The sequence below is a fragment of the Anomaloglossus baeobatrachus genome, chromosome 1 (assembly GCF_048569485.1).
Source record: "Anomaloglossus baeobatrachus isolate aAnoBae1 chromosome 1, aAnoBae1.hap1, whole genome shotgun sequence".
NCBI classification, from domain to species: domain Eukaryota; kingdom Metazoa; phylum Chordata; class Amphibia; order Anura; family Aromobatidae; genus Anomaloglossus; species Anomaloglossus baeobatrachus.
The window spans coordinates 711,389,129-711,411,999 of record NC_134353.1 but is presented as its reverse complement, the minus strand read 5'-3'; the positions used below and the strand labels follow the sequence as shown (position 1 = coordinate 711,411,999).

General features: G+C 40.3%; 1 long non-coding RNA gene across 1 annotated transcript; it reads left to right on the top strand.

The window, feature by feature from the left end:
- Nucleotides 1–1,809: 1,809 nt before the first annotated feature.
- Nucleotides 1,810–2,339, top strand: LOC142298967 (uncharacterized). Its single transcript, XR_012752645.1, has 3 exons — nt 1,810–1,887; nt 2,009–2,150; nt 2,251–2,339. It is a non-coding gene; the product is annotated as an uncharacterized LOC142298967 (long non-coding RNA).
- Nucleotides 2,340–22,871: the final 20,532 nt, after the last annotated feature.

The window sequence follows — 22,871 nt, the reverse complement described above, 5'->3', positions numbered from 1 at the left end:
TATAATATTGCATTCTTTGCATAGATGATTAACATTATTGATTTAGTAATGTTAAAAAAAAAACAACATGATACTATCACATAAAATTACAAACATACATACAACATTCAGAAATCCATGTTGTTAACAGAAATGTAAGTTGGTGATTAACGGATTTTAACTTTAATACAATTAATCTTTAAGCTCTTGGATTTTTTACTCAAAGTAAACATTTTCGTCTAGGTGAAAATGACTACATTGTCAATCCAAAATTGCCATGAAAAAATTAACAAACATTATTATTATTATTATTATTAGCATCAAAAAAATTAAAGTAATCAGTAAATAAATTTCTAATTTGTAAACCAGATGTCACCGAATTATGAGACATAGGTTCACCTGTTGGATTAACAACATGGTTTATCTGAGATTCATCATCAACATAAGTTCCTCCTTCATGTATCCGACAGAAATTGTGAAGCACTATGGTAGCCTTGATGACAGATTTGACAGAGTTTGGCTGCAACTGAATAGTTGTCTGATAAATGCGCCATTTGTTAGATAATATACCAAATGCACACTCCACATAACGTCTTGCTTTAGTTAGCCGATAATTAAAGTACTGTTTCCTGTCATCAATTGATCTCCTTGGATATGGTCGCATAACATGTTTGGATAATGCAAATCCTGCATCTGCTACCATGACATATGGTGCCAACGGTCCAGATGTACCAGGTAGGGCAACTGGTGGGGGGATCAATAATGAATTTTCTTGCAGCCGTTGGGCTAATCTTGATGAACGGAAAATACGGGCATCTGAGGCACTACCATAGGCCCCAATGTCAGCATAAATAAAACGGTATTCTGTGTCAACCAATGCCAAAATAACAAGCGAAAAAAACTTATGAAAATTGAAATAACGTGAACCAGAGTTTGGTGGCTTTTTTACTCTGAAATGCTTGCCATCCAAAGCTCCTATGCAGTTAGGAAAGTCCACAGAGTCCTTGAAGCCCTTAGAGATTTTCAACCAATCTTGTCTGTTTGGCTGAGGCATCATTTGTTCTTTTAAATGTTGCCATATCATGTCACATGTGTGACGTACTATAACGGCAATGGTTGATCTCCCCAACAAAAAATCAAAATGTAACGCACTAAAAGATTGACCAGTCGCCAAGAATCTATGAAAAAAACACAAACAATGATTTTAAAGTATCAATATGTTGTTTTAAGAAAGGCAAACAAAAATAAAAAAAAAAAAAATTTAGGCTAAAGAGAGATTATATCATGAAATCTCAATTACACATTTAAATGTGAAACCTAACACATTTAAAACAAAACAAAAATAAATTATACCTCAGAGTCACCATAAGGCTATGTTCGCACGTTGCGTTTTTTACCGCGTTTCTGCAGCGTTTTTGGCAGCAGCGTTTTTGGGCAAAAAGGCATGCGTTTTTGATTTCCAGCAAAGTCTATGGTAAAAGCAGAAATCCTGTCTGCACTTTGCTTTTTTTTCAGCAGCGTTTAATTTGCATATTTGTGGTCAAAAACCATGCTGAAAAAGAAGCAGCATGTCAGTTGTTTTTGCCATTTCTGCAGCGTTTCCTTAACATTGAAGTCAATGAGAAATGGGAAAACGCATGTTGAAGTGAATAATCTGCGTTTAATGTGCGTTTTACATGCTTTTTACCAGCGTTTTCCAAACCAAAAACGCAGGTGCAGTAGGCAAATAAACCAGGCACAAACGTCATTACCTACATCACTTCCTTTGTACTATAAATACAGAGCTGAGTATGTTTCAGTGCCTGCTACTATTGTGATTTCTCATAATAGATAAACTTTGATCTACTGAAATTTATAATGGCTTGGTTCCAGCGAATGAAGATCGATGTTGCAAAATTAATTGCTATGGTAAGTACCTGATTTATTTTCCATTATTTTGCTTAAAAAATGTTATAATGATAATGCCAAGCTTTATAATCTTATAAATTTAGTAATCACTTCTTTACAAATTTGTAAAATTATGTTACAGGTTGAATCCATGCCATGCCTTTGGGATCCCACATGCCCTGAATACATGCAAAAAAACAAGAGGATGGACTGTTGGGGAACAATCTGTGCTGAACTGTTCCCACAATGGCATGAGGCTGATGCAGCCTTACAACATAAAATTGGTATATTTCTTGTTTAAATTAGTTGTTTTTATACTGTTACTATACTTATTAAAATTAATTTAAATTTTTTTTTTTTTGTTTCATTGCACAATTAAAATAGAGCTTGATGTGCGGAAAAGGTGGCGTTCAGTTAAGGACAGATTTCACAAGATAAGGAATGAGGGCATGAAAAGTGGCAGTTCCCCTAAAAAACCAAATTTCATCTATTATGATGAGCTGTCATTTCTATGCACAAGTCGGAAAAATAGAGAGTAGGTATTCATGTAACAGTATGTTAAAATTGTTTTATGACAATAATGTTATCATCACAATAAATTACATTGTATTTAATTGTTTTCTATTTTTTCTTTCACCTCAACAGAACTTCAGGAAATGTAGCAGCACAAACACCTGTTGATGATGAAGAGGGGCAAGAGAGCCTTCATCAACCACACCAGGAAGGGCCATCAGCCAATATAGATCAATTTTCATCTGAACATGAAGGGGATATAGAAATTGGTACTGTTCAAGATAAATCACCACCTAGACCTACAATAATTACCTCAGGTCCCACAAAATATATTAAGCCAAAAAACAAAAAAAAAAACACCAAAAATAGCCAATTAGAGGAGGACGTTATTTGTAACGAAACCTTAAAATTATTGAATACTAGTGCCAAAGAAGATGACATTGATCATTTTGGCATTAGTATTGCAGGTAGAATCAGAAAAATTAAAGATGAGAAGAAAAAAAATACATGCATGACAGCCATATGTGGGATGCTGACTTGCTATGAGGAAGAGGGTAGTTTCCCTTCCTCTGGCGCAATTATTTCTAAAATTGAACAAATTTTTGATGAAGTCAAAAACCCACCATCACAAAAGAATACAGCTACTATTGCCCAAAACCCAATCTACATACAAAAACCTTATTCTCTAAATACAAATACATATAATCAAAATGTGCCCCAACAATATTTGCATCCAGCCATACAAACTCAAAAACCACAATCTAGCCAAATGAATATACAACCCCCGTTAAATGTTAATTTGCATTCCCAACAACCACCACAAGGATATTTCAGCAGGCAATTATTTTCTGAACCTTAATTTCATAATGATCTATTCTTATGTTTCTGTTTTATAAAAAATTATGTATTTTTCCTAAATATCAATTATATGTTGCACATATGTTGAAATGTGCATAAAAATGGCTTTATGACGTAAATAAAGCTTTGAAAATAAATTATTTTATTTGTGACATCAAAATCTGTGTTTGTATACTTTAATTTTGCAACATATCAAGTGTTTTCATGTTCAATCTTGATGATTTTAGAGTTATCATTGCTTCAGGAAGTGACATCATAACAAATTAACATAAACAAGACAGGAAAGGCAGACATTTTTGTATTTGAATCATTTAACTTTATTTTTGAGTTCAATGACATGACAAACGCATATGCGTTTTTAAGAGGACAAACGCATATGCGTTTTTAAGAGGAAAAACGCATGTAAAAAGCGCTAAAAACGCAATAAAAACGCTAAAAAAACGCATGCGTTTTTAGCGCTAAAAAATGGTCAGAAGCCATTTGGTCAAAAACCAAGGGAAGGAAAACGTGCAGAATAAACTGCAGGTACACCGACGCAACGTGCGAACATAGCCTTAATCTCTCCTCTGAGGAAATGGAAAGCCGCATCCAAGTGTCCTGGTGTTGCAAATGAGGTCGTAAAATATTTAGTAGGTAATCAAAACTCTCCACACTCAAACGGCAGTATGAAAAAAACTTATCAGGGAAATTACGTAACTCAAAAAATAACGTATGGAAATGACCATGCATAGGCCGCATCATGATTAGTGGATGCACCCACAATCTGTTTCTTCTTAAATTTTCATATTGCAACATGTGCCGTCTAACGCCAAAACGACGAGATATAATCCAACATAAAAAACCCAAGGCCTCCGTGGATAATGGCATTGCCAAAAAATTGTCAAAACACATAGGTGCTCCAAGGCAGAATACAAGCAGGAAACAGTTTATAGGTAACTTATATTTATGTCCTAATCACATACACCTATGTGTCATTTAATTCCAAATAATCACCATTATCTCAATATGTGAAACATGTTAAACACGCACAAAATACGGACTGCTCACGGAACATACACTGACGTATTTCACGCACAGGAAAACGCACACACGTACACACGTATGACACACGATATGCATACGGACACTACACGGAGGGGAAAAACGGACACAAAATACGGAACACGGACACAAAAAACGGACTACATCACACGTACGTTTTTTAAACGTGAGTGTGGCAGAGGCCTAAAGGAATTTTTCTTCTAGTAGTGAATGTGCTAGGATACCAGATATATAGTGTAGTCCTCGACCCACCCCCGCACAGTATAGACACGGGGGGGGGGGCAATGTGGTGTATGGAGTGGGTGTGTAGGGTGATACCTGCCCTGGAGCTGCTCATCTGAGTCTTCACATGACTTCTCTGGATCCCGTTCACTACAACTGGCATCGCACGCCGCAGTCTCAGTAACGAGTCCACCACCAGTTAAAACTGTAACAACTTTACTGAACATTTGTTTAGCACACAGTTGTCACTTCTTAACCCCTTCACCCCCGGGCGATTTTTTTTTTTTTTTCCCTCCCCTTCTTCCGAGAAGCATTCCTTTTTTATTTTTCCATCAATCTTGCCATATAAGAGCTTATTTTTTTGTGGGCCGAGTTGTACTTTTGAATGAAACCATTAGTTTTACCATATAGTGTACTGGAAAACGGCAAAAATTCCAAGTGTGAAAAAAAAAAATGCAAAAAAAGTGCAACTGCCTGATTTTGTTTTTGGGATATTTTATTCACAATGTTTACTATATGGTAAAACTGATGTGTCAGTGTGATGCCTCAGGTCGGTAAGAGTTCGTAGACACCAAACATGTATATATTTTCCTTTTATCTAAAGGGTTACAAAAAATCACACGTTTGTCCACAAAAATGGCTCACTTTTTGCACCATTTTCCACCATCCATGGCGTTTTCATTTTTCAGGATCTATAGCTCAGTGACAGCTTATTTTTTGAGTCTCAAGCTAACGTTTTTAACAATACCATTTTTGCGCAGATGCTACATTTTGATCGTCTGTTATGGCATCTTGCACAAAATACGCGGCAACTAAAAAACTTAATTTTGGCGTTTGAAATTTTTTTGCCACTACGCCATTTACCGATCAGATTAATTGATTTTTATATTTTGAACTTTAATTTTCAATGGGGCAAATTGGGGGTGATTTGAACTTTTATTTTTTTTTTTTATTCCTTTAAAACCTTTTTTTTTTATTTTACTAGTCCCCCTAGGAGACTATAAGGATCAGCTGTCTCATCGCTATTCCATTTCTCCAAATCACAGCTGCACAGCTGAGATCTGCAGAAAAGCAGCTCTCCTCTCACACACGGCGGTTTTCCCGGTGTAAGAGGAACTGACGCATGATAGATACAGGAGTCATGACATGACCCTGTGCTACCATGACAGCCATCAGATCCACGTGATCACGTCACGGGACTTCCGATGGCACCGGGTAACTGAATGCTTACCGTGGCATGTTGTTTCATCTCACTGACATTTTCACAGTGAGATGCAAGGGGTTAACAGGCACGAGTGGGTCCAGGACTCTTTAGCAACGAGAGGACTCCTGATGATGCTCACACTTTGCTAGTGACCCCACAGGTCATCTGTCTGTACTACTTACAGCTGCCGGCCTAAGAAAGTGACGCTCCTCCTTCTTAGGCTGAAGTCACACTTGGGCGTGACTCACGTCTAATACATGCGCTTCTCGCATCACATCACCTGGCATGGCCGCGCACTCTCCTGACAGGAACGTCTCGGCTGCAGAGAAATAAATGCAGCCGACCTGCTCCTGTCAGGAGAGTGCGCGGCTGTGCCGGGTGATGCGAGACTCGTGCGAGTCACTCGCAAGTGTGACTCCGGCATTACTGGAATTACGCTCTGTAGCTGAGGGGGCTCACACTTCACTTCAGTCTCCTTGACTTTCATTTCTATCTTCTGTCTCTTTATGCCAGACGCCTCCACACCACCCGACTCCACTCTGCTACATCTGACCCTGCAGGTCCTTTATCTACTTGTCACTTCTCCCTAAAGGTACCGTCACACATAGCGAGATCGCTGCTAAGTCACAGTTTCTGTGACGCAGTAGCGAACCCGTTAGCGATCTTGTTATGTGTGACACCTACCAGCCATCAGGCCCCTGCTGTGAGATCGCTAGTCGTTGCAGAATGGTCCAGGCCATTTTCTTCAAAGGCGATGTCCTGCTGGGCAGGACGCATCGCTGTGTTTGACACTGTGTGACAGGGTCACAGCGACTGCTGAGATCGTTATACAGGTCGCTACTGCGACCTGTATCGTTACTGCATCGTTGGTAAGGTCTGACTGTGTGAGATCTCACCTGCGACCTCCCAGCGACTTACTAGCGATCCCTATCAGGTCGCATCGTTTTCGGGATCGCTGGTAAGTCGTTGAGTGTGACTGGGCCTTAACTGCCTTAAAACAGGAAGCTCCTTTCCTATGTCCTCCTGTGCTGGGGACTCCCCCTTTTAACCCATGCTGTCCTGTCACTTCCTCACATGCCCTTACACTGGGACCAGAGACCCAGTAACACCTAGTGGCAGCCTGCCAAATTACACACAGAAAACATAATGCAGCACATCACTAACATATTTCACTAAAATACACCAATTTATCATTGCATTCTATAATGGTCTTCAGGGGCAGCAGGACACTGGACACCCTCTTACAACATCCTCCCTGTATATCTTTCTTCATTTCACCTAAGTGCTACTACTGGGGCTTTATCGCATTTGCTGACCTAATTCTACAGGAGAAGGTGCTCGCTGTGTCTTCTCACAGACTTTCAAACTTACTTTTTACTCTTCTCGTTTGACTCTTTGTTTCTCTGCTCTGTGGGACTTTTCTTGAATCCATCTTCTCTGACTATTCCTATTGTATTGAATGCTAACTGGAGTGGGGAAAATACTCTCCTCTTCCCACAAATCTAGAATTGACACGAGTCATGTAACATATCTTGTCATTTAGGCTAGTTTCACACTTGCGTTTTTTTCCTTCAGTCGCAATCCGCCGTTTTGGAAAACAGCGGAATCCATTAACAGATTCCGCTGCTTCCCATAGACTTGTATGGACGACAGCTTGCGACTGATGGACTTGCGTTGCTTCCGCTGGCCGACACTGCGTTGCTTCCGCCGGGCGGAAGAAACGCAGCATGTAACGTTTTTTCGTACGTTAAAATGACGCAGAGCGGCGGATTCCATCAGCGTCCGTTGTTTTTATAATGGACGTCTATGGTGGCGGATTCCGTTAGAATCCGCCATTTGACGGATTCCGTTAACGCATCCGTCTTTACATAACTGTGCATGCCCGAATGTGTAAAGTCAAGAAAAAAAACTATAACGGATTCTGTTGTTTTGTACGATCAGGATGCCGTTCAACGCAAGTGTGAAACTAGCCTTATAGGGCTTCCTTTCTACTGGCAATCCACTGTTTCAGATATGCGCAGGTTGTGTAGGGTTACCATGTCACATATATGACATAGCTGCCCCCATGTATTGGTTCTAGACCAGGTCCATAAACTAACCACCGTCACCTACCTGAAACCCTTCTTCTGTGTTACCCACTGTTTTTCTTCTATAAAATAAACTCGTTCCTAAAACTGTGTGCATGCCTCCCCATTTTAACTTGCAAAATCAATAAAACATTTTAAACCCAAAACGTGTGTCCATTGTAGGCCAAGTCCCTGCAATGATATTTGGTACTTTTGATGCTGCGGCATTTCTGCACTAATTAGTACATTTGTTACTTGCTTTTTTTTATCTCTTTGGGGTGTCACACTTTTTAAATCTGCTTTATTTGAGAAACTTCATGTTACTTGGAAATAATTAAACTTTGGTAGTCATGTGGATTACATGTGGTAGTTATTGCGTTTCTGCTGCAGAACCCCAATATAACGCACATGCTTTTCTTCTAGCATAATTAGCGCAAGAGAAATTGATTTTAAATTTTCTGAATCGCCCCGCAGGTCAATGCTGTGGTGCTACAAGTTTTGCCTGTGATCTGCCTGCTGAGACTTGTAGTTCTACCACAAGAATCATCCTTCTCTCTTTGTGCTGCTGTTCTGTATTGTTTCGTAGCTGAAGACAGAAGATCTGGGCCCTGAACCCTAGTTTTCCCCTTTCCTTCCCCCCGTGTGCTTCCTGCTGCCTCTGCACACTGATCAGTGACGCAAGTCGTTGATCAGCATTTGAGCATCATTTTTGGCACAAGGTGGTTTTTCTTCGTCCACATATATATTTTTTTTTAATTTCTACCATTCCCATCCTGCGACTGCTGACTGCTGATCCGTGAGCGACACATCACTGATTGGCAACTGTGCTCATTTTTTGGGCAGAACCTTTTTCTTTCCTGTTAGATGTTTTGTACCACCTCTCTGTGCTACCTGTGGCTGCTGCACTCTGATCAGTGTGCTGCAGAGGTCAAATTTTTTTTTTTTTTAAAACTGTGGGAGACCTGGTGGCTATGTGTCTGTGCGTACACACCTCATTCTGGCCTTTAGAATTACCTGGAAGTACTGCCCCAGCATGGGTGCAGTACTCAGTAGTGCCTGACCAGGTCAGGGGCACCACACAGAGTTAGCAGTTAGGCTGGACTCGTACGAACGTATGTAAAAACGGTCCCATTCTTGTCCAGAACATTTTTTTTCTCACTTGTCATCCGTGTGCTCTGTGTGTGCAATCCATTTTTTTCTCAGCAGCTATTAGTCATTTACAGTCATGTACAGGAGCATTTACAGTGTTCTGTGCTACATGATAAAATTGCTTCCATAAAAACAGACGTCACTAGGATGGCCTGTGTGCTGTCCGTGTGACGACCGTTTTTTTTTTCGCACCCCTAGACTTATATTGGTGAGACTCGGACGCTTTCAGGATACAATCGCAGCATAGTGCGAGTTGTCTCGCATCCAGAATTTGGATGCGAGAAAAGCTGACCACCTGCTCTGCCTCATTGACTAACATTGGTCAGAGTGCAATGCGAGATTTTCTCGCATTACACTCGTCCGATTTATACACTCGTGTGAGCGTGCTCTTATATAGAGTTCATGAATATGCTGGACTACCATGCAGCAGGCCAAGTAGTCCTCTAAGGCTGGACTCACACGAGCGTATGGCATCCGATGCGAGAGCATCGGATGCGATATGCTAATATCCCCCGGCTCAGGCTCTGCTGCGAGCCTGAGCCGGGTGTCATGTGACTGTAACCCGATCTTGCGATCGGGTCACAGCTGTGAGGCTGAGTGCGGGCTCTGCGGAGGAGAGGGAGGGGTTAATTCTCCCATCTCCTCCACTGTCAGCCTGTGCGTAGATCGCACTGCACTGGGATAACATCCGAGTGCAGTCCGATGTATCTCTCGCATCCTCTCACTTGAATGGGTGCGAGGGATACGGCTCTCGCAGACAATCGCAGCATGCTGCCGCTTTTCTCGCATCCAGAATCTGGATGCGAGAAAAGCTGACCAACAGCTCAACCTCATTGCCTAACATTGGTCAGAGTGCAATGCGAGAATTTCTCGCATTGCATTCGTCCGATTTTCACGCTCGTGTGAGCGTACCCTAATGGTAATCTACTGCTGATTAGAGTGGTCAAGACTACACTAAGCAGCACACCCAGTAAGTGACATCACTGGAATCAGGATCTCTGCTCCTACATTATGCTGCTCTCAGATTAGGTAGCAAAAGCACTGCAACAGATTTCCTTAACCCCTCCCTCTCCCCCCCACACTCTCAGTTCACATTTATACTGTGCTATACGCTAAGCACTTACATCGGGGTTTCCATCGAAAACCCTGAAATACATGATTCAGATAAACCCCCTGACAGTTCCATTCAGGATAATGAGGCAGCTGAGTTACTCTGGACTCTCTCTGGCATCTCTTCGGCTGTGTTCATCTTTTCAGAGGTGCACAAAACTGTGGTTGACTGCGCTTTTGTGCATGACTAAAAAAATGGCTAAAAAGACATATACCGCCATCTGCGTCATTTTAGTGAAAGAACTAATCCAGTTGGGATTTTTTTCAGTATTGGAGTGGTGCTTTAAGGCCAAATTAGCGCATAGCATCCGATGCAATAGATATACCAATGACACTCGGCTAAAACTCTTCATTGCTTGTCTCTGCATATATTGGACTGCACTCGGATGACCTCTGAGCGCAGTCCAATGTTTCACTAGCACCCATAGACTTGTATGGATCCGAGTGAACCAAGATATGCTGCAATATATTTATTTCTCCTGCCAAATAGACATAAAAAATTGCAGATCTCTCTTGCCTCATGAGCTAACATTGGTAACATAAGATTTTTTTTTCCATTGCACTTATCCGATTTAAATGTTAATGAGTGAGCCCTTAATGTAAGCCCCCTGCCCTCTGTCATATACTCACCTTCCAGTGACTTCACCTTTGCCAACGCCTCTCCGGCCCCGTGGCACCATCTTGGGACAGTATCTTTTCACTGGCTGAAGGTCAGAAGTTATGTCACACCTTCAATCTCAGATTTAGGATGTAAGAAGAATGGAGTACCTATCAGCCTAATTTAAGATGACTGATGGATTAGTGACTTGTGCTCCTAGTCTAATATATAAATCTCAGTGTATGTATGTGTGTATGTATGTATGTCCGCTAAAGGAACCGCACCGTCGCATTTACAATCACGAAATTTTGCACAGACACTCCATGTGACTCAGGGAATGTCACAGAGCAGTCATGGCGAACCTTTTACAGGCCGAGTGCCCAAACTGTAGCCCTAAATCCATTTTTTTTTCCCGAAGTGCCAACCAATCCTATTATGTAAATAATTGATTGTAACCTTACCTTTGCCGTCTTCTCTTCAGCAGGGGGCATCACGCTCATGCATGCTTACCACACATTGAAGCTGAGCCCCTGCCCTTTCCAGACACAGCAGTTGGATTGATCTTTCTGGAAAAAATTGCAGCATATTAGACAGAGATTTTAGCATGGAATGCAATCAGATGTCACCCTGTAATCCACATCTAGATTTCAAAGTCTGAACATCTTGAAATCCCATAAAGACGTACGAGTTTCTCCCCTCCCCTTTCATTGTGTAGTTCTGTCCCCCTTCCTGGACCACTTCCTGGTAAACATGTCCCCCATCCTGATATATATTTCCTACATTCTGGTATATTTGTCCACATCATGGCCCCATCCTGGTAAATGTACCCCATCCCAGCATATTCCCCATCCTGGTATATGTACCCCATTCCTGGTAAATGTACCCCATCATTGTAAATGTATCCCATCCTGGCATGTTCCCCCATACTGTTAAATGACCCCAACCTGGTAAATGTACCTCATCCAGGCATGTTCCCTTTTCCTGGTAAATGTACCCCATCCTTATAAATGTCACCCTTCCTGCTAAATGTTCCCCATCCTGGCATGTTTTCCCCCATTCTTGCATGTTTCCCCCATCCTTGCATGCTTCCCCCCATCCTTGCAGTCATGTTTCCCCCATCCTTGCAGCCATGTTTCCCCCATCTTTGCACGTTTCTCTCCATCTTTGCACGTTCCCCCCATCCTTGCAGCCATGTTTGCCCCGTGCTGTTTGTTTGCCCCGTGCTCTGTTTGTTGTTTGCTCCGTGCTCAGTTTTTTTTCCCCCCTTGCTCTGTTTGTATGCCCCGTGCTCTGTATACCCCGTGCTCTGTTTACACCTGTGCTTTGTATGCCCTGTTTGCCCCGTGCTCTGTTTGTTTGCCCCGTGCTCTTTTTGCCCCGTGCTCTGTATGCCCCGTGCTCCCATGTTTGCTGGCTCTGTCCCCCCACACCTTGGCACAGCCGCACACATCTTAAAAAAAAAAAAAAAAACCTCACCTTCTAGCACTCGCTCCACCGCGCGGCCACAAGATGCCGACGCCGCCTACTGAGTGATGCTGCTCCGTCTCCTAGGCAACAGGCCTGCGGCCCAGGAGAGGGATAGTGTCAGAGGGAGGAGATATGTCTCCTCTGCTAAACACCACTTTGAACTGCCGGCGCGATCACATCGGCAGTTCAAAGTGGCTCAGTGTGGCGACAGCGTGCGTGCCAGCACAAAGGGCTCTGCGTGCCCAGTCTGGCACGTGTGCCATAGGTTCGCCATCACTGTCATAGACTGTTTGGGCGGGAAAATTTAACCCGCACTTTCCAGTTACTCTACAAAAATCCTGCAGCCATTAAACTGAATGGTGCTGGGAGCTGCAGGCTATAAATAGCAACTGTCACTGCTTGCTATAGGAACAAAATAAACTGTTAGTATACGAAGCTTATGTGTGAGGTAAAAAGATGTCGGTGGTGAGACGGATAGAGAAAGACAGAGACACAGACAGAGACAGACGGTGAAAGAGACAGCCCTAGAAAGAGACAGTCGGGCAAAGAGACAGAGAGGGCAAAGAAACAAATGCCTAAAGAGACAGACCTGGAAAGAGACAGCCCGGGAAAGAGACAGAGTGGGAAAGAGACAGATGGGGAAAGACACAGTCCTGGAAAGACAGCCCTGCAAAGAGACAGACGGGCAAAGATACAGCCCTGGAAAGAGACAGCCAGGGAAAGAGACAGCCGGACAAAGAGACAGCCGGGCAAATAGAGAGAGACAGATAGACTGATGCAAATACAGACAAAGAGATAGAAACAGACAGACAAGGAAAGAGACAGACAGCGAGACAGACAGACAGACATCGAGACACAGACAGAGACTGGGAGAGAGAAAGAGAGACAGTTACTATCCCGGGCAATGCCCGGGTACTACAGCTAGTAACCTAATAAAATAGAACACACACACTGCGTGACATGGATTAAATTTGGCCACAGCAGTCTTTATATTACAAGAAAAACATCAACAAAAATATTCAAAACAAGATAATCAGTCCAGAGATGTGGTCGTTATATTCCCCTCCGCTGTGTACACGTAGCTCAAGGGGAAATCGGGGTATAACCGCTTGATCATTTTTCCTTTCTGTTAACTGAGCTCCGCCCCAGGGACCCATATTCCACTGTCCACTGAGTCTGCCCCAGGGACCCATATTCCACTGTCCACTGAGCTCCGACCCAGGGACCCCATTAAAACATAATTCTCCAACACAAAAAAAAAGGGATTAAACAACCACAACTGCTGCTGTAACATACAATACTGATAATGTTGATACAATACTGATAAGGGTACTTTTCCACTTGTGTACCGCTTCTGGTGCGAGAGCATCGGAAGCGATATGCTAATGACCCTCTGCTGCGGGTGTCAGCCGAGGGTCATGCGACTGTGATGTAATCTTCCGATCACATCACAGGTGCGAAGAAGATGGAAGGAGCACTTTCTCCCCATCTCCTCCGCTGTCTGTCTCTGCGTGCACCACACTGCAGTCACATAACATGCGAGTGCAGTACGATGTTTCACACGTTCCCATAGACTTGTATGAGCCGAGACTCGCTGCCAAATACAGCATGCAGCGATTGCACCAAGAGCGCGATTTGAATCGAGAAATAAAAGGCAAGAGGACACTGCCTTATTGATTAACACTGATGCGAGTGCAATCCTATGTTTTGTCGGATCGAACTTGCACATGAAAATCGCAGGTGGAATAGAGCCTCAATGCTGATATACTGATAATGTTGATACAATACTGATAATGCTGATAAAATACTGATAATGTTCATACTATTAATGCTGGTACAATATTGATAATGTTAGTAACTAATGATAGTGATAATTTTTTCCCTTTATTATAGGATGGGTGGGCAGGAACAACTTGTAGTTCTGTCCTGGAGTCCAGCAACAAAGAGAAAGCTGTTCACATGGGACCCTTCCTTTCTACCACCCCCGCCCCACCTTTCCCTGCTGCTAGCTGCACCCCCCCCTCCACCTTCCCTAGGTAAAGCCAACTCTTAAGGCCCCTTTCCACACTGAGACTTTCAGCGATCCCACCAGCGATTCCAACCTGGCCGGGATCGCTACAAAGTCTCTGGTGAGTCTCTGGTGAGCTGTCAAACAGGCAAACCTGGCCAACGACTCAACAGCGATCCGGACCTGCAGAACGACCTAGCTAGTCAAACACTGGAAACGAGTGATGTGTCACAATATCTGTCAATCACTATTCTCTGTCAGTCGGTCTCTCCCTCTCGGTCTCTATTCTGTCTCTGTCGGTCCGTCACTATCTCTGTCCCTCTCTCACAGTCTGTCGGTCATTTTCCCCTCCTCTCTCATACTCACCGATCCCCGATCCCCGGCGCGGCGCTGCACGGCATTCACACTGAAAAAGCCGGCCGCTCATTAAACAATTTCGTATTCCCTACTTTCCCCGCCCACAGGCGCCTATGATTGGTTGCAGTGAGACACGCCCCACGCTGAGTGACAGGTGTCTCACTGCACCCAATCACAGCAGCCGGTGGGCGGGTCTATACTGTGCAGTGAAATAAATAATTAAATAATTAAAACAAACGGCGTGCGGTCCCCCCCAATTTTAATACCAGCCAGATAAAGCCATACGGCTGAAGGCTGGTATTCTCAGGATGGGGAGCTCCACGTTATGGGGAGCCCCCCAGCCTAACAATATCAGTTAGCAGCCGCCCAGAATTGCCGCATACATTATATGCGACAGTTCTGGGACTGTACCCGGCTCTTCCCGATTTGCCCTGGTGCGTTGGCAAATCGGGGTAATAAGGAGTTATTGGCAGCCCATAGCTGCCAATAAGTCCTAGATTAATCATGTCAGGCGTCTCCCCGAGATTCCTTTCATGATTAATCTGTAAATTACAGTAAATAAACACACACAACTGAAAAAATCATTTATTAGAAATAAAAAACACAAACACATTCCCTCATCACCAATTTAATCAGCCCCAAAAAGCCCTCCTTGTCCGGCATAATCCACGGACCTCCAGCGTCGCATCCAGCTCTGCTGCATGCAGGTGACAGGAGCAGGAGAATACACTGCCGCTCCTGTCACCTCCACGCAGCTAATAAAGGCAATAGCGCGATCAGCTGAGCTGTCACTGAGGTTACCTGGATCCAGCGGTGGATGCAGCGGTGGCCGCGGGTAACCTCAGTGACAGCTCAGCTGATCGCGCTACTCACCTCAGTTGCTGCGTGGAGCTGACCGGAGCGGCGGTGAGTGGTGCGGTCAGCTGAGCTGTCACTGAGGTTACCCGCGGCCACCGCTGCATCCACCGCTGGTTCCAGTGACAGCGGGTAACCTCAGTGACAGCTCAGCTGATCGCGCGGCTGTCTTCATTAGCTGCGTGGAGGTGACAGGAGTGGCGGTGTATTCTGCTGCTCCTGTCACCTGCATGCAGCACAGATGGAAGCGACGCTGGAGGTCCGTGGATTACGCCGGACAAGGAGGGCTTTTTGGGGCTTATTAAATTGGTGATGAGGGAATGTGTTTGTGTTTTTTATTCCTAATAAAGGATTTTTTCGTGTGTGTGTGTTTATTTACTGTAATTTACAGATTAATCATGGAAGGAATCTCGGGGAGACGCCCGACATGATTAATCCAAGACTTATTGGCAGCTATGGGCTGCCAATAACTCCTTATTACCCCATTTTGCCAACGCACCAGGGCAAATCGGGAAGAGCCGGGTACAGTCCCAGAACTGTCGCATCTAATGTATGCGGCAATTCTGGGCGGCTGCTGACTGATATTGTTAGGCTGGGGGGCTCCCCATAACGTGGAGCTCCCCATCCTGAGAATACCAGCCTTCAGCCGTATGGCTTTATCTGGCTGGTATTAAAATTGGGGGGGACCGCACGCCGTTTTTTAAAATTATTTAATTATTTATTTCACTGCACAGTATAGACCCGCCCACCGGCTGCTGTGATTGGGTGCAGTGAGACACCTTTCACTCAGCGTGGGGCGTGTCTCACTGCAACCAATCATAGGCGCCTGTGGGCGGGGAAAGTAGGGAATACGAAATTGTTTAATGAGTGGCCGGCTTTTTCAAAATAGTAAAAGCCGCCGCAGCAGTGTGAATTCAGTGCAGTGCCGCGCCGGGGATCGGTGAGTATGAGAGAGGAGGGGAAAATGACCGACAGACTGTGAGAGAGGGACAGGGATAGTGACGGACCGACAGCGAGAGAATAGAGACCGAGAGGGAGAGACCGACTGACAGAGAATAGTGATTGACAGATATTGTGACACATCACTCGTTTCCAGTGTTTTAAGTCCCCTTTACACACTGAGACTTTGCTGCACAGCAGGAAACAAAGGACCAAAGAATGGTCCTGAACGATTTGTAGCGATCAGCAACTTCACAGCAGGGGCCAGGTCGCTGATGTGTTTCACACACTGCAATGTCGCTGGGGAGGTCGCTATTACGTCACAAAACCGGTGACGTTACAGCAATGTCGTTTGAGATGTTGCAGTGTGTAAAGCCACCTTTAAGGCACCTTCACACATAGCGAGACCACAGATTCAGAGAGTCACAGATTGTTTAACGCAACAACAACCTCGCCAGCAATCTGTAAAATGATTGAAATTAATACATCAAGTTATCAAATATTTCATAGTAAGACATATACGTTCATAGTTCTGTCCATGTTGGAGGGCATAGGTTATTAATAAAGTTTATAAGGGATAAATATGCCCATATGGAATATACTTGAGTGATGAGCATGGAGGGATATATTTGAATCCTTCCCGAAGCTTTCCGAAGTTTCCAGAAGGTTACGTAATATGGAACTATATTCAACTGTGTTACACTAGAATGCCCTATATGGTCTGAACAGCTGGTATATAATGCACGATGGAGGGGGCTACTGGTCGCTCTCCACATTGCCTGCTGTGAGAAGACTCGAGGCTGCAAAGATGAAGACACACTAAGAGATGACATACCCAGCATTGCCGTTCAGGAATCAAAGAAAGATGGGTAAAGACTTCCCATTGATCAGTATGGACTAAATGAACTCTTATTTTTGCGTAAGCTATCAAAGTATATTATTTTTTTTCCTTTCTGTAACTGAACCCTGGCAACCATTTTTAAATAGATAAAATACATTTATTTTTTACATTTTTGAGGTCTTTTCATTCATGCGCCTTTACGTATTTGAAGAAAAATATATTTAAGAGTATATTTTTTTAACATTTTGGCGAGTCAGCTATTCGTGATTTTTTTACATTTTTTTGTTGTTCCTTCACTTTGCATAAGGGGGGTCGAAGTTATCAAAGTCATAAGTATTTTAAGTATCTCCTGCAAAGGATCAGGAATCGACAATTTATAAAAATCACGCAGAACCTAGGAAATACGTATAAGTCAAGTAGCATGAATGTTTTTTTTTTTAAATGAACTTTAAAGACTTTATAAAGCCACAGAAGTTAACTTTTGACGTATTTTTGAGCAAGAAAGATAGAGTCAGTCCATAAGAAGTATTGGACGGGTTGAACAAGGTGAATCAAGTCTTACAGGATCATCCATCAGATCATCTGATCATTTCAGGTAAGAAAATGGATTTTATCTCTTCATATGTTAAACAAAGTAAACTTCAGTTCACTTATCCAGATATTTCTAATGTAGAAGAGATTTGGTTACGCTTTTATGAGGAGTGTGAACTTGAGAATTCACGTATAGAATGTGCAAGGTCTTTTAATAGAGAGAAACAGAAAATCAGAAATGTCTGTCATTTAGTCTATGATTTTCACAAGTTAATCGTAGAAAAGTGTAAAAATGGTGGAAATAGACAACCTGAATTGTCAGGAGAGTCAGAGACAGAGAAATCCAAAGACTGCTTAGACCCTGGAATGTCAGTCAGTGATATTGTGAATTCTGACTGTAATGTTGTAAATGATCAGTCAGATGATTTAGACTGTAATTCAAATCAGAATTTTGATAATGGCGGTAGACATGTGCTACGTAATCAAGGTCATTTTCAGCATACTGGGAAAGAAGCAGGAAATGACGTAGAGAAGCCAGAAGGGGGAGGAGCCAGAATGGGACACAGGCAGAAAGCTGTCAGGGAAGGACAAGTGGAGAGAGAAAATGGCGACGATCAGTTTCTAAAAATAGAACAGGCTAAGTTAGGGATTACACTTAGAAAAAATTTATTGGACATATGCAAATTAATTCCCGCATATAATCCTAAAATACATGTTTGCAGGAATTCAGAGATATTTGAAAGTTCCATCGAGAAGTTAAGTTTAACCAATAGTGAGACGAATCAGTTATTCCGTATGTGGTTACCTCAGCATTTCTTTAGACAATTGGCTTTGAAAAAGTTTTCTGACAATGAGACATTTGATTGTTCAAATGATAACGATATCATAAGGCTGAAAAATCTCATATTCTGTACAAGGAATGAATCTGATCCAAACTATGAGATGTTGAAGGAATTACAAATTGAACAAAATGAGAGTACGTTCTCATTTATGTCCGTTTTTGAACGTTTGTATAGGGCGGTTATTCCAAATGTCGGATTGGATGGAATGATACGTTTATTCATCAAGAAATTTAATTTCCTTGACAATGCCGCCTGTGCAGTGGCATTAAATAAAAAGTCCCTATTCGAATGTACGACATTTATCGATTTTGTTAGAAATCGCCAAAGTCAATCAAAACAGAAATTAATTAATTCTGAAAAACCAACACAAAAAAGGGAGAGTTTCCGTGAAAAACCAACAGTGTCTCCCAGATCCAAATATTTTTGTGACAAGATGTATGAAATTCGCAGGAACCTTCATGTGAATTATAAGTCATACACCCCCCCTCTTTCCTTGTCACCTTCAATGAAAGAGAAAATTGTCACAAAATCTGATACCGATTATCTCAGACAAGCGATTTTTAAAAGCCCTGAAAGACAGAAACAGGTGTCTTGTGTAGATTCTCTCCCCTGGTCACTAGTGAAAGAAAAAAGGTCGTCCAGAGAATTTGATAGCCAGCGACAGCTGGGTGGTTTTTCAGAGAAAGATATTTTTTCTCGTTTAAGGACAAAAATTGAGTTACAAAATAATTTCAATTCCAATTTTCTGGAAATTACTGTAATAAACCGAATCTTGCAAAAATTGAGGTTTGGTTTTTAGCTGGATAAAAGGGGATTTCTGGATAAATTAATTTTGCTGTTTGATAATCATAATTTTTCATATACAGTGAATATATATATATATTAAAGGTAGTGATAGTAAATCAAGGTCATATTTTCATTTAGTCAAATGATAGTTAATGTTATAAATAATAATTTGATCTCTGTATATGAATAATAATATTTAAAATAAAACAATAAGAGAAAGTAACAGATTCAAAGTGTTTCATTTTTATCATGAATATGATAATAATTTTATTCTTTTATTTCCCTCAGAATTTATCAGTAAAGCAGATTGATGAAGTATTAACTTTTTTATTTATACATATGTTCTTGTCCTCAATCAGGTAACATATATTTTATTGGGTAAGATTAATCGCGAAAGCACGAATAATAATAATAATTATTTTCTCAGGTACCAATTGCCAGAGAACTATTATTTTAATGTTTCTTTTATGAATACACATACATCTTCTTTAGAGTTATTAGAAATGTAATCTGAGCTTTGGAGTGTAGTAAAACTGCTTGCTGTTTTGGAATGGTGTTCCTTGCACGTAACCAGAGCATGACTTGGTACTAAAGCTAAAAATAAATGTTTGTTCCATGGTCATATGTACAGTGTGTAATACATTGGAATTTGTTTTTTTCGAGAAGTACTTCAAATTAGTAACATAATTTTTGAAATGCACATAGAATATTGAAGAAAAAAAAAAAAGGATATGTGTTTGTCAGGTTCTATGTAGAAGTGTATGTTGGAAAAAACATGACAGTCTTGTGTGCACAGATGTGTCTTTGAATGATTGATTGTTGAGCAGCTGCTAAAGTCAGAGTACTTGGATCCAGAGTGAGAGAAAAAAAAAAAAAAGGGGAATTTTTATTTTAACTTCGAGGTTATAATATGTATGTATAATATTAGATAAAAAGTTATAGTACATAAGTATAAATGAAGGAATTTATACTGGATATATATATATCTTATTCTTAGACATTTCTTTAGTATAGAGATATTAGGATTTTTTATTAAGGGTTTATTCTGAAGAGTTACATTCTAGAATAAGGTTATAACGTTTTGATTTTCTTATATCTTTTGTGTTAGTCACTTCTTTTATTGGTACATAGATTGAAAATCATTTTTCTTTTCAAATATGGAAGTGATATTTAAAATATGGTCTTGAAGATATGCAACACAAATTTTAATTTAATTTAATCTAAACATATTAATTTTTATAATATCATATTTCATGATATTGAAAGGGGGAGGTTTGGCCTCAATCACACACATTTATATTTGATAAATATATGTGTTTACAGGATACTTTAATAATTAATATTTCAAGTACAAAGGAAGAATTGGGAATATAAAAAATATATTTGAAGTATATCATAATGCATTTATATACTAAGAGAAGTGTATTATTTGTAAGGTTACATGACTTAATTATTTTTATTGGTTATTGATAGGTTTGGTAATTTTATAAGATACTGGTAATATTAAGGTTATCTGGTAACATTAAGGTTATGTATTATTAAAGACATAGGTGTTATATACATAGAAGGCCTTATTTTTATTTCAAGTTTTATTTTTATTCCGATTTTCATTTTTCTTTTTATTCCTATTTTTATATTAATTATTATTTTAATATTCACATTTTTAATCTTAATTCTACAATTTTTATTTTTTCTTCAGATTTTAAATATCTCAATTGAGAAAACACTTCAATATTTAGTTCAGTAATATCTAATATAAGAATATTACTTTATTAAATATGAATCATATTAAAAGGGAAAAGTTCCATTTTTTGGAAGAAAACATACTTTTTTTCATCAATATATACAATTATTTCCTAGTAATACATTATTTTTATATTAATATGGATGAAATATTACTTATAGTTACACATTTCCTTATAGTAGGTTATTTAATAAATAATAGACAAATCAAATAAATTAAATTAGAGTAATAAAGATGGAAGATCAAGGTACATCTAGGTTTACCTTCCTATATTTACAAATAATATATATTATATTTTTAATCAATAATAATTTATAATGGGTATTATTGTGTTTTGATTATATCATCCAGTCTTTTTCAAAAGGTTATTTGCTTTGGTTTATAATTTTACAAATGATCTAACTAATAAGCCACATTGTTGCCTTTCATATTTATAATATGATACATGTTATAGGTACACATTATATTGTTTCATATTTTATATTATATTTTGGTTACATTCAACACATTGCCACCTATGGGTTTGGAAGGGTAATACACCAATGATAAAAAAGGTCATTACAAGAGAATACTATTGTCTATACCATTATGCAGTATTTTATCATTCTGAGTATCAATTATATCAATACTTCTACAATAATAATAATGACATGGTATTATAGTATTAGAAGTTATGATACGCTGTGACATTTATTAGTGATAGTTATTGCCATATTTGGTATTTAGATTAGGGAATGAATCAGTCTTCAATCAAGATTATAGAAGATAAAAAGACTTTATAATTATCCTAAAGTTAAAAGGGATTCTGCAAAAAGGTCCAAAAGGTAACGTCTCAAATAAGACTGTGAAACATACCAAATACACTTACCGCGTTTGCACTTCAGAAACATAATAGTCCTATGATTCCAGGATGGACAATGACACATGGTCTGAGCATTAAGACCTCCCTAAAGTTACTAAGAAGAGCAATGACGTGTTAAAGTTAACCCCTGTCGTGCTGACCAAGAACGTCTTAACATCTGTTATTCGACAACAGGCAGCATGGAGGATAAAAGGTGACTAATGTAAATTGCACTGCACAGACATCAAAGACTTCTGCTATTCTTCTACAAGTCATGAACTGTGGTTTATCAACATTGGCTATGGACTTTGTAATAAAGAATAAAGTTTATGGACTTTGATCTAACAATGATAAACGCAATACGGGACTGTACTAAATCGGTAACCATTCATTTTTATCAAAGGATTTATTTCTAAGAGATTGTGTTTATGCTGGATTACATCGGAGATAAGAAGACATCAACTCAGAGGACATCATTTGGTGACCGGATTTGGTTTTTGCATTTCTTTTTAGGTCTAGCGAAGTATAGTTATATACATTTTTATATGATTGATCAGTCACAGCCTGTCATAACAGGAATCCACAATATTATATTATTGAACTTACAACATGAATAATGCAAATTAATTATTCTTCATCATTATTATTGATATTAATCCGTTATTGCCAAATAAGGAAAGAAGATTTGTTATTTTAATGATGTATTAATTAATTTTCGGGGTTGCTCCACCCACTTCAAGGGGGAATTGTAAAATGATTGAAATTAATACATCAAGTTATCAAATATTTCATAGTAAGACATATACGTTCATAGTTCTGTCCATGTTGGAGGGCATAGGTTATTAATAAAGTTTATAAGGGATAAATATGCCCATATGGAATATACTTGAGTGATGAGCATGGAGGGATATATTTGAATCCTTCCCGAAGCTTTCCGAAGTTTCCAGAAGGTTACGTAATATGGAACTATATTCAACTGTGTTACACTAGAATGCCCTATATGGTCTGAACAGCTGGTATATAATGCACGATG